The sequence below is a fragment of the Cyanistes caeruleus genome, chromosome 4, assembly GCF_971803275.1.
Source record: "Cyanistes caeruleus chromosome 4, bCyaCae1.hap1.1, whole genome shotgun sequence".
NCBI lineage: Eukaryota > Metazoa > Chordata > Aves > Passeriformes > Paridae > Cyanistes > Cyanistes caeruleus.
In genome coordinates, this window is record NC_141704.1 from 31,644,247 (window position 1) to 31,657,331 (window position 13,085).

Sequence of the window (13,085 nt, forward strand, 5' to 3'; positions counted from 1 at the left end):
TCATTTGTCTGATTGCTGCTGTGTACATTTGATTTTTTTTCTACCTGCACATCCCACCCACTTGCTCTTTCAATCCATGCCAAATAGGTAGAAGACCTGAATTTTATGCAAGTGCTCACTGTGTGCTGGGAGAAAAGGAAACAGCAACTGCAGAAACTCTGTTCTGAGCCTCACTGCTGCAATGCTGGGAAGTTTCGGATGCAGCTCTTTTCCCATCAGGTCTGTCAGATGATCTTAGTATCAGGCTAACAGCTATTTGGCATTTCAGACCATTGCAGCAGCCTTGCTGGGCAGACCTTGGCACAAGGCTGACAGAGGTTGGATAAGATGTGCAATAATGCAGAAGAACGGATATACTGGATTGTCATGAAGGTCCATCTGTCCCGGTGCTCTTTCTCTCCCTCCTTAATACTGGCCAAGAGCACTTTAAAGAATTTCAGAAATTTGGTTGAAACATTTTGGCAAAGAATTTCATCAGCTATTTCTTTACTAAGATATTTTTCTTGAATTTTCTCTTAAACCAGGTGCTTAATCATTTCAAGGAAACTCAGTGTTCTCACTTGGGAAGGAATAGCCAGTACTTTTGCCCTGCTTGCCTTCTTCAGAGCATTTGTAATTTTAGAATCCTCAGTGGAGAAGAAGATGCAGACAGCTTTGATTCATGCTGATACGGCAGATTTTCTGCTGCTTTTCCACAAAACATTTCCTTCATTTGGAAGAAAGGTCCTGATCCCTGGGCAGATAAATTTGCTGCTTCTGCCTGGTGGTCACCTGGAGACGATCGTTACAGAGACCAGAAAACATGTGCCTTCTTCCAGTGGGCCTTTTTCCTGCCTGAAATCCCAGCAATGGAGGAGTAGGCTATGAGGGCTGCCCCATCTGGAGGATGAGAAACCCTAATGCCATGGCTGTCTGCAGGGAATGTTTCTGGCAAGAGCCTTCTGGATGTGCGCTGTCCAAGGAACCCTGGTGTAGTTCCAAGGAATTTCTTCTGTCCAGATGGTTCCAGGTGGTGACAGTAGAAGGAGCTGACCCATCAGGGGAATCCTTTCCTGCCCACCAAATCCCCTCATTTATAACAGCAGGTTGGAAGCACATGCTCCATGTCACAGAGCAGAGGAGCCCAGCTGCAGCACAGAGCCTGGTCAGGGTACGGATCAGCCCGCACTGGCAGCACAGTCACAGCCTCTGCATGGCTTGGAGACCCTGCCCCACACCAGACCACTCAGCTTGGGCTGCCATACACTGGGAAAGGGGAGAGACCTGCTGCCCTGCAGAGCAACACCACACACTCCCAAGGCCTCTGTTAGAAAGCACATTCCCTTGCTTCCACTCTGCCAGAGTTCCTTTCCCGATCTCCCGCCTGCATGCAGCCTCACTCTGCATCAGGATCCAGCGCTGCCCCACCACCCCTGCACAATGTGCTGTCTCAAGCACTGATGGAGCAGTTTCCTGCCTCTCCAACCTCTCCCCATCCTCATGGATCCCAGCAGGGTGACACTGAATTAGCCTAAGACCCAGCTGCAGAACAGCTGGTTAAGCTAGATCCCAAGACATTTTTCTTGTAATCAAACATCTTGTGTCTCTTACTGCAGCACTTGCAGACCTGGAATTTCACCTGAGATCCACCTATTAACTAAGAATCTTTGGACTCTGGTTTCAGGGCTCCTGTTAGTGAAGCAAAAAGTCCCAGCTACCCTTTCCATAAGCAAGATGCTAAAAATATCAGGATCACATGGGATTAAGCCTGTACTTGCTGTACACAGAGGTATGGTTTGTTTAATAGATCACTGAAACAGAAAGGTCTGCGGAATTCATTGAGATTTTCTTTCTCTGCCCACCAGAGCTGCTCTCTGAGTCATTATGTGGTGCTGAGTCTGTCCCCTGCCTGCAAGAACAGTATGTTACTTTCTCTCCTTCAGTCATTTCTGAGGTGATGCCCCTGCCCAAATCTGACTTCCTCTGTACTGCGGTCTTTGTTAAGAAATTCCAGCCTGTGGGTGATGCTCAGGCGCTGCAGTAGGCCATCTCTGGGGTCAAGGTGTGGAAAAAGCTGGTTACAGCTGAAAACATTCAAAAAGGAGCCAGGATCTGGCTGGGAAATATGTCTGTAGGACAAGGTGCTTGATCCCTCCTGGAAGTGCTTTCCAGGGATCTTCTGAGTGTTCACCAGGTTCCTATGTCTGATGGTTTGGCACCGTGTTAGAAGAGGCCACCTGCCCTTCCTGCCCCACATCACACCTGTCACTGGAAAAGTCATAACTGGAGTAATTTAGGCAGAGACATCATCTCAGAAATGACTGCAGCAGAGAATATCCAACTGACTCCCACCTACACTGGTTGTTTCTCAGCTTCCCCCCAGATCCACCTTCTGTCTGCCCCAGTGCAGTGCAGGTTGGCCCCACTGTGTGCCTGTCTGCCTGAGAACTTTAGCTGCACTTTCAGTGCACACTGATGCAGAAATATGCTAAACCCAGTAGTGAATATTGCTCAGATATTGCTCAGACAAGTTTTGCCCTTCTTCATCCCTTTCTGAGCAATGAGCTGTCTGCTTTTTTTTTTTTTTTTTTTTTTTCTGCTTTTTCTTCCACCCCATATGGTCAATATTTAATTTTTGGTGAACAAAGATATTTCTCACATTCTGTTTCCCTGCAGGAACCCACTTCCTTGAAGGTTTGGATGACTCAAGATGTGAGGAATTATATTAGACATTATATGAGAGGGGAAAATATGTGGACATGGGAGGAGACAAGAAGGAGTTGAGGGAAAGAAATGGAGAAATGGGAAAAGGATAACAGATGGAAGATGGTGAGAGAAAATATCAAGAAAGTGAAGGGGAGGAGAGATAGAATAAATCATTATTCCCTAGAGAGGTGAGGGTCAGTGAAGAAAGGTGGAGAACAGAGAAAACAGGAAAAAAGAGTGTGAAGGGAGTGGTTAAAAATTGTAAGGAAAGCACAATCTGCAGGAGAGGAGGAGGGAGCCAATGGCCTAGAAGGTAAAGCAGAGGTGAGAGGAGAACCTGTGTCCTGTTCTGACAGTGTTTTGGCTGAGTGGTTGGTTCTCACAGGTAGCCAGGCAGAAGCCCAGAGGTTTGGCTGCCATCATGTGCTGCTTCCCTCCATCCACCACAGTGCCCAGACTTGGGACTAAGTGCTGTGAAGAGAAACCAAGGGAGACAAATCTCTTCCATTTCCCAACGGTGTTCTGTGGACTCTATCTGGGGAACGAGGGATGTCACTTTCCAAGAGACCCAGGCAAGTCCATTCCTCCCCCAGAGCCAGAAGGGAGTTCCTCAGTTTCTTCAGACCCAGGACAGTGTGTTAAGCTGTAACTGTGTGAATTCACAGATGTAATGACTTTGCAGCTTATACTTTTCAGTGGAAAGACTCCATAATATGCCAAAGTGATCGCTCCAAGGCCTTCAAGCAACGAGTTTCTTATTCCTCTGAGAGGGCATGGGGGTGTAGAGAAGCTGTGCTGGCAAATCCAACCACTTCAAAGCATCCCTGCATAGCAACAATTGAAAGCAGGAAGGAGATCTGTCATCTAAATCTTCTTTCTGGGCTGGCTAACGTGCCTCAGGCAGTTTCACCTTCAGGCACACACACTGCATAACAGGGCTGGAGAAATCAGTGCCCCCCTTCCCTCAACAGGATCTAGGTGGGGGTAAGAGAGTCTCAGCCCCAAGGTCAAATAACCCAGCACATGCACACTGAAGGCAGGTGTAGACAGAGTAGCTCTGAGATGACAGGAACAGGAAAACCTGGAGGGTCCCCTCTCTCCCTCTCACACCTCACCACCAGACTGGTGCTCTCTCTTTGCTGCACTCTCAGCCACAGACAGCATAACCTTCTTAGAAAGGCAGGACTGGGCCTATGACGCCTTCTTAGAGAAGCAGACTACTCATCCAGGAGCAGAGCTGTCACTTGTGTGGCTGAGGGCTTTTCAGAGGTCACTCAAGCCTTGATTTCTCTGGACATTGCCCTGGCAAGTTCTACCTTCCAGTTCAGCTCTCTCCACAGCAGTGGAAGGAGGAAGGAGGACCAGTGAGGGATCTGGCACCCAGCTACCCGTCCAACATCAGACCACAGCTCTACAGAGTTTAAAAACCCTTCACCTCCACCCCATCAATCTGTGTGCAACCTTGTGTCCCACTCTCCTGAGTGTGCTCCACCTCAGCACCTCTAGTGCCACTAAGGAGCCAGAATATCCTTTTCCTGGCCACCACAACCACCACCAATGCCATTGACACCTCCTTGCTTCTCTTCCCCATAGGCACCATTTCCTACAAAAGGAAAGGCCCAAAAAGGAGGGCACCACTCTCATGGAGTATGTTAATATGGCCCTGAAAAGCCTCTAATTAATCCTTATTATATAATTCACAGCTTCATCTGGCAGCTCCTGCCACAAAGGGCTCAACAGACAGTGTCAAAAATACCAATTATCTCCCTGGCTGCCACTTGAGAAGCAGAGAGAAAGAGAAACAGGTGTCACAGGTAGGAAATCTTGTGGCTGACAGTGACACAAGACAGAAAATGCACAGCAGAGAAACAGAGGCAACAATTCTCCCCCCACCTTATCATAAAGGGATGAGAAGCTGGGACCTCGTGTCTTCTGGCCCAGTGCTCAATTTGAGCAGAACCCAAAATGAAACCCCTTTTCCTCCAGACAAGCAGGCATCACAGCATTAAGCACCCCCTTTCTTTATCTGAAGAACATACACAACATACACATACACATACTCATACACAACAGGTACAGCCACTCCAGCCTTTACAGATTTAACCTGCACCTCCTTGTCCTGATGAAACCACGTTATGATACAGTCTGGCTTGGCTTGGCCACTTTTGTCAGCTGCGTCACTGGCTTGCAGCTCAGGTCCTCGGTCCAATAATGCCATTTTCAGATGTTAGGAATCCCCAGTCATCAACTCCAGATGTTCAGGAAGAGAAAGAACAGAGTAGAAAGAAATCCCCAGGCTCGTGTTGTGATCTGGCAACAGCAGGCAGCTGAGGCAGGTTTGTGCCTATCTGCTCTCAGTCTGTGGGCAAGTCTGACTCTTCCTCATGCTCCACGCCTGGCTATGCTTTCCCCTCCTTCAGCCACCTCTCCCCAGAGGTCCCTTGATCCCCCCACCCATTCTTCAGGTTTCATCTTATTATTCAGGTCCTGTTTGTCCCCCAGTACTCATGGCAGAGCCTCCACTGTCTTTGGAGCTGGAGCAAGACAAGTGGGACAAGGCACTGGGCCGGAAAATTGGGTGCAGAAGTTGCAATGAATTCTTAATGATGCCCTTTCTGGCAATGTATACAAAGGGATGGAGCAGAATACTTTTCTTTTCTGAAGTGTTTCTTATTTAAAAAGTGATGAAGCTTTTGGTTCATTTTCCACAGTAGCATTGGCTGGGCACCTGCTTACTTCTGCCTTGCTTAGCAGGAGTCACCAATACAGCTCCTCGGACTCATTTTAGACGCCATTCCTTTCTCCTTTGGGAATGCATGTTAGCTGCCAGTCCCAGAGGAGCCTGGCAATCCTGCTGTAAGAGGTATCACATAACCATGCTGTGAGAGACAGACCCTGCTCCAAGGAGCCTGACAAGGGAAGGGAAGACACAGATCCCTGTTGAATATGTGGGAAGCCAAGGAATGGAGCAGTTCTGCACACTGCCACAGTCCCACCAAACCTGTGGCAGAACCTTGAGTTTGTCCCTGTAGGGGACCACCAGTGATAGTGGTGATCTACCCATCATCTTAACAGTGTATGGGAACCTGTATAAAAGTATTCATGTCTGTGTTTCATCTCTCTTATCCTTTTATTCCTAAATATTTCAATTTCAGGCTGTTTGGGTGTTTTTTTTCTCTCAGTTTCTTCAAGGGTCAGAAGGGAAATGTTGAGGCAGCGACATCCTCTGCTCCCCTGCTATTGGTGAGCATGGCCTGTGCATTTAAATCCCCTTGGGCTCTGTGTAGCTCCCTGTCCTCCAGCTCTGCACAATGCACACCTTTGCCTTTTAATTGAAAGTGCATCCAAGACGTGGGGAAAGATGTCAGCCTGACCATTCCCTAGCCTGCACTGCTCTCATCCCCTTGAGAGACAGCCCCCAGGACAAAGGTCAGCAGCATGATCCTCACACCTTCAACCATATGTCCATTGCCCTTCAGAGCTGCTGGTTACTGGTTCCATTGGAGTCAACATTATCTGGAGAGGAGAGATTCCTCCCTGTGCTCTCTTAGGCTTGGCCTGATCCTGAGGAGTCATGATGGCTCAGGATGCCCAGATACTTAGTGCTGCAGAGAAGTATCCTCTAATCCAAGCCACCAAGGTTTGGACGGGAAATCAAAACCCAGAAAGGTTGTTACCTTTGCAGTGGAAAGAGGATTCATCTGCCATTCCATCAGAGATGCTCTTCCAGTGCCTACAGTCAGTCCAGAAGAGGGCAATGTTGCCCACTTGCCTGTCGGTACCACAACACAGAGGCACATGCACATGTACCTGCAGGCAGAGATGACAACTGGCCCGTATGACTTCCAGAAAAAGGCTCTGTGGCTAAGTCAGGTCCTTCTGTGCTGCTGCAAATTATGGTTTGGATAAGTCATTGAACTTCATATGGGTGGAAAAGAACCAGCACAAACCAACCACAAGAAAATACAAGTCTTCCTGAGTCTTCAGCCAAGCAAACATGCACCTGCTCTTCTCCAGGATGGGTTTGCTTAGCAGGCCAACTCACTCTGGCCACCCTCACACTGCCCACTGCAGCCACTTCACTGTGCATAGCCCTTGCCCCTTCTCTCACTCCATGATGCAGACATCATGGTCCAGCAAGCAGGTCCTGAAGGCAAAGGTCAGTGTGGTTTGCTGCAGTAACTGCAGTCTGTTGGACACAGTTACCTCCAGAGGCACTTGAGAGAATAATGCAGACACACAGACACAGCTCACACCTCATCTGGACACACACCATCTCACACAACAGAGTGCAGAGCAGAGGACTCCTAAGGTCTCTGACTGGAATCAGCCAAAGGCTGTTAAATACAAGCACTGCTTAACTCTTTCACCACAAATCATTTTGGCCCAGAGGGCTGACTACAGTGCCTCCATGTCCCCTCAGCCCAACAGTCCTCACCTGACTTCAGGACATTTATGATGTCTTCAGCCCTGACAGTCTTCCCTTCCCAAAGCTTCCTGCTCCCCCTAGACAGCATTTGCAAATACATCTTGTCCTTTCTCATCCCTGTGGCAGAGCAACCAAATGAAATGCAAGGACTGTGGAGACAAAATCGAATTTAGCAACAAAATAAACAGCATGGGGGCTCTCCACTGATTAGATTACGCCTCTTTATAATTTATGCATTAATTCCTCCCAAGGTCTGAGATTCCTTGTCTCAGAAGGCCTGTATCCCTGCACTGCAGAGATACAGATGCCAGGAACATCACTTTGACTGCAACATCCAGTTTTCCACCAAGCAGATGAAGCTCTGATTAACCCCAGAAGAGCTCCTCTTTGTTATGCACCATTGTCCATCCTCCAGAGATACACAGCCCAGCACCATTCCTTCCCACACCCAATCATTCTTCCCAAGTCCAGTGGAGAATATGTCAGACTGTGAAGCATCTGCCTGTAGCAGCATCTGCTCCTAGGTCTGCTCTCAAATCAGTTCAAACATTAATAAGAGTCATCATCAGCTACTGCACCATATATATCCAGGAGCTGTTGTGTCTATAGTCACAACTCCCTAGAACCATTTATTCCTGTCCTTTGCAACACAAGGAGCAGAGACTGTGAGCTCAGCACACTCAATAAGGAAGCCTAGAAGCCATGGTTAGATCTGTCTAATCAGAGCTGGATGTGCAAGAGCAAAAAAAAGAAACCCTCTGAGCCAAGGAGCCATACCACTCTCAGGAGAAACTAGAAACATTAAGAAACAGGAGGCAGAGAAGAAACAAGACATGCAAGGGAATGGCTGCTATGTCACCATACACAAATTGGCCTAATTATGTGTATAAATGCACCAATAGGCATGGATTTGCTGGCTGTATTTTTGACTTTAAATATTGATGCTTAGGAAGAGCTGAGATCAGGATATCTGCTGGTGGATTAGGCTACAGATTGCTCAGTCATTACCCACGGCTGGAACGCCTGCCTTGGATTGCCTTCCTCCAGAGAGCTGTGGAGCACAGACAGAGGATTTGTTGTGTAGGTAATGGGCAAGGAAGCTCTGCCTTACACCCAGGCAGAGCTGTCTGCCTGCCCTGGGTGGGGCAGAACCTGGGTGCTGATTGCTGCAGGAAAAGGCTGGTATCCTGACAGAACTGACAACTGGGTAAAAATGAGGATGTGTCCAAAACAGGCAATAGCCAAGGGCAGAGAAACAGTGTGTTTGGGGAAGCAGATGACCACTGGGTGCCTGGGAGATTCTTCCCATGCCCTGACCCAACTTGCTCAGCTTCCCGTATACCCTGTTTCCTCCCATCCCGTCCTGTCCTGTCCCATTCTGTCCTGTCCCATCCTATCCCATCCTGTCCCACCCCGTCCCACCCCGTCCCATCCCATCCCATCCCATCCCATCCCATCCCATCCCATCCCATCCCATCCCATCCCATCCCATTCCACCTTCCCTACCAGACAAGTCTGAAACAAATGGACTCAGAAGCAGCTTTTCATAGTTTTTGCTTGTTGATTTTTTTTTTTTTAGGTTTTTTGTTGGTTTTGGTTTTTTTTTTAAATAAGAAATTTATTGCAAATATAGAAATTGATTTTCTCCATACAGGAATCTCCGAGTTGAGGAAAAACGATTTCGTGCCATTCAGTTTTCAAACAGGAAAAGAAGGAAAGAGAGGAAAAAAAAAGAAAGAAAAGAACAAGAAAGAAATGCAATTCTAAAAGAAGAAAAGAAATTCTTTTAAAAAAGAAAAAAGTAAAGAACATAACTCCAACTTAAATTTGTCCATACACAACCGGGGGGATCACAGGGTTGTTACGGAAGGAGGAACACCAAAGAGGCCACAAGGAGCCAGTCCCAGCAGCTGCCTCCCAGGCCCTTCCTTACATTCAAGGGCTGACACCCCCTTCTCCGTGCCTGGCAGCTGCCCGCCCCTTCCCACCCCCTCACCCCAGACGCTGTGCTTGTGGATGGACCAGCCGTACCAGCCCTGGAGGGTCTGGCCTGACCCGGACAGACTCTTCCTCTTCCCCCCAGGGAAGGTGGAGAGCAGGCGGTGGGGACAGGCCACCCAGGAGCAAGGCCTCACAGTGGCGGTGGTAGTTATGGGGGAGGCAAAGGCCAAGCCGAACGCGCGAGGACGGGGCATACGGAGGGGGACCGTAAAGGGGGGAAAAGGGAATTTAACCCCTGGTGGGGCAAGGAGGAGAAGGAGCGGGAGGAGAGGGAGAAGGAGAAGCCAGGCAGAAGATGCCCTCTCTCCACTCAGGGACGGGGTGGGTTGGGGCAGCGCTGCAGACAGCTGCCCTGGTAGGACGGCCAGGGAGAGGTACGGAGACACCTCCCCAGGGCGCGTAGGGGGACAGTCAAGGGGAGGCAGACCAAGAACACCCCTCACAGTACAAGGCCAAAGCGGCTGAGGGATAGGGTTGGGAATGCGTGCGTGTGTAGGGGGGATGCAACAGACGCTCCCCTCTGCCCCTTCTTCAGGGAAGGACCCAAAAACCTGCTCAGATAGGGTGAGCAGGGCACGGCTCAGGTGGGGCAGGCTCCACCAGCCCTACAAGAAGCCCCCATAGCCTGGTGGGGGCTGGCACAAAGTGTCCGTCCCGCACCAAGCCACCCTGAGGAGGCTCCCTCCTGCTCAGACGGTGGGACAGCAGCAGGCTGGCTCCAGAAAGAGGACACAGATCCATGAGGCTCTTCTTGACTGCAGCTTGTGCGGAAGGAGGTGGTGGTGGTGAAAGGGATGTTCTCCAGGCTCCTGGAGGCTGTGCGTCCTTCCTGACACAGCTGAGCTTTCCAGTCAGCAACAAGCATGGAAAATGTGCTTTTGGGGCCCTGGGTCCAGCTCCTACCCACATGGCAGCTGCCCACCCTGTAGCACTGAGCTCTGCCCTACAGAGAGGGGTCACAGCTCATCATGAAGTCTGCCCAGATGTTTTTCTCCAGGCACTGCTGACTTACACCTCACCTCCTCTCAGAGAGCTTCACCCCTGCACTCAGTCCTTTTCCTTGCTGTTCCCTTTGTCCCTTCATCATCCCATTCTTTCCACTGTAGCCATCTCTTCCCCAGGTCCTTCCAGCCTGTCCCTCCTCTACACCTTCTCCATCACCCTCTACCTGTTACCTCCTTTCCTCACCACTCCTTGGTCCCACCATACCTTATTCACCCCTACTGTGTCTGTCCCTCCTCTCTCTCAGCTCCTTTTCCACCTTCCTCCTGCATCTTCCCCTCCTTCCTTCAAGCCTGCCAGGCAGAGCCTCCTCCAGCAAGGCAGGCTGATTAGCATTGCAAACACACAGAGGCCTCCTCAGCCCGACATAATTCTTCATTTGTCAGTCATGAATATTTCACACCTGCCTCAAGAGGGATTTATTCAGCATGGAAGAGTGGGGAGGGGGAAAAGGGAACATGGTACTGCAGCATAAACTGGGGCAGCACCAGCAGATATGGGAAAGAGCTCTGCCCCACAGGAACAGCTTGCCTAGAGTCCCACCTTCATTCTCCTGGGTGCAAGACCCCAGCCCAGGCTTCCTCCCCAAGGCTGTTCTTGGGGCTAGAGGGCAGGACTGCACCCAACTTCATTCCTCACCCTCCACAATTTCCAGTGAGATGAACTAAATCCCTGTTTTCTCTTCCAATAGTTACCAAGCCAGAAATAAAGTGTGAAAGGGTTTGGTCTTGGTTTGGCCCCAGAAGTCCACTTTGCCCTGGGAGAAGGCAGCATTGAGGGACTTGCCAAAGCCAAGCCATAGAGGCCTTAGAAACATCAGGCAGTCTCTCCACACCTTTTCCCAACAAAGAGGTTTCTGAGGTTTCATCATGCCCTGCCCTCTGCCAGAGCCAGCCAGGGGAGAGAATGCATAGGACAGACCTAATCCAGAAGTCTACGCAATCAATAAGAGGAAGGTGGTGGGAGATCTTCTAAGTGATTGCAACTAGCTCCACATCAAGTTTTCACTATCAGAGGTTTCCCTTCAGCTAAAGCACTCCACATTCCCTCAAGAATAACCTTGATTTTTGGGAAAGAGCAACCAGGGCAAAGGGAGGGTAGTGACCATTTCTCTTACAAGATCTATCTTGACAGGCTTCACTCCTGTTCCTCAATAACGAGGAGAAATGTTGGCCACTAGAAAGAGCAGGCCTTTGGTATATAACACATACCCCTTTACATATGACCATGAAAAGCAGCTGAGAGACCACATTTGGAGCAAGGGAAAGGGGGACAATGGAAAGAAAAAGGAATGAGGTTTATGGGCTGATTGGGTTGGGTTCTCTTTGGGGTATGTTCCCTCTCAAACTGGTAGGAGTCTCTCATAAAATCACATCAGGGATCAATGAAAGGAGCAGAGAAAACAGGGACAAGGACAGGAGAGACTTGGAGGGAGGAGGTTAAATTCCAACAAACTGGCACATACACAACAGGTGTTTGCTCAGAAAAATACAGTAAAGTTGTCATGCAAATAGAACGTTAAATCTGCTTTCCTCCAACAGGGCTGGCATCACTTTGTGAGCCCTCATCCTGAGGGAGGAAGCAGGACAAAGAAGAAGGGAGGAGGAAGGAAGGTGAGACACTTTGTTCCCCTTCCTTGCCCTCTTCCTCCCACAGAACAGTCCATCTTGTGCAAACTTCATCCAATGGTTTGAAATGGGGGGCTACAGCTGAGAGAGAAATGGCTTTTCCCTCCTATCCAGCCTTACCCCCACCAGAGAAAAAAGAAGGGCCTGATGATAGCTGTATCCCTGACCTCTCTTTTCTGCTTCATTGAGGTGTTGAGGGGGAAAAAGCAGAAACCTTTACAGATTAATGCTCCCCCTTTAAGTATTAACTGAGCAGAACTGCTTACAAGAACACACAGCAGAGAAGCACAGGGAGGGAAGAATTGGGGAGAGGAACAAGACTCCATCCCCCCTTGCCTGTCATCCCCCTTTTCCTGTCCCATTCTGCACCACAGCCATTAGTCTTTTCTGCTTGGATAGTTGCCATGCTGGAAGACCACTGAGCCTGCTCCGTGTGGTAGCTGGGGAGGTCTCTGTTGTGCCTAAGCATCTCTCACGGCTTTTACCTGTCTTGGTTTGCTGCACGGTCCCAAAATGGAGGGACACTTTTCAGCAGTGATGTGACTGGCCTTTGTGACTTCCCTTCATCCTGCTGCACACAGGTGCACACACACGTGTGCACACACACCCCTTCTTCTTGGTAGGATTGGCTTTTTCTGTGTGGAGTCAGTCCCACAAATACCTCTGGACTCAAGGCAAAATAATGCTTTGACTGTGGGAAAGCAGGCTGACAGTGAAAAGTCTGAGGCAATGGGGTCAGGACCTGGCTTAGGATTGTTACCATCAGCATCCCTACAAGGAAGAAACTCCACAGATCTTTACAGGTTTACACTTTGGGAATACCTGCTCTGGTTTTCATGCACCAGACTCTACCTACTGCTCCTCCTCACTTACAGAAATTGTCATCTGTGGCATAGAAGCCAGCTCTCACAGCTGGCATTGCTACTACCTGGCAGATAACAGGCAAGTTCTCTGCATGCAGCATGTAAATCCCTCCTAGAGAAGTTCCTACACCCTCATTGTCCTCCCAGGGCCCCCAAAAACTCTGGGTCTTCTGAGGAGCACCTCAAACTACTTAGGGGGGACCAACATAACATAGGCCTTCACCCTCATCCTGACAGAGGTGAACTATGGTCAACTGCTGGGCAGATCATGGAGAGAGAAGGCTCCATGATTAAGTGCTGCATAAAGACATGTTCAGCAGGCAGCACTCCTGCCTGACAGAAAATCCTCGGGGGAGATGGCGCCAAGATTGTGCTTTGTTGGGTTGCTCAAAAATGGGACTAGGTGGAGAGGGCAGTAGGCTCATTCCCTACTTTGTGACAGACCTTCTACCCAAGAGGCAGAGGTTGGGACCTAGC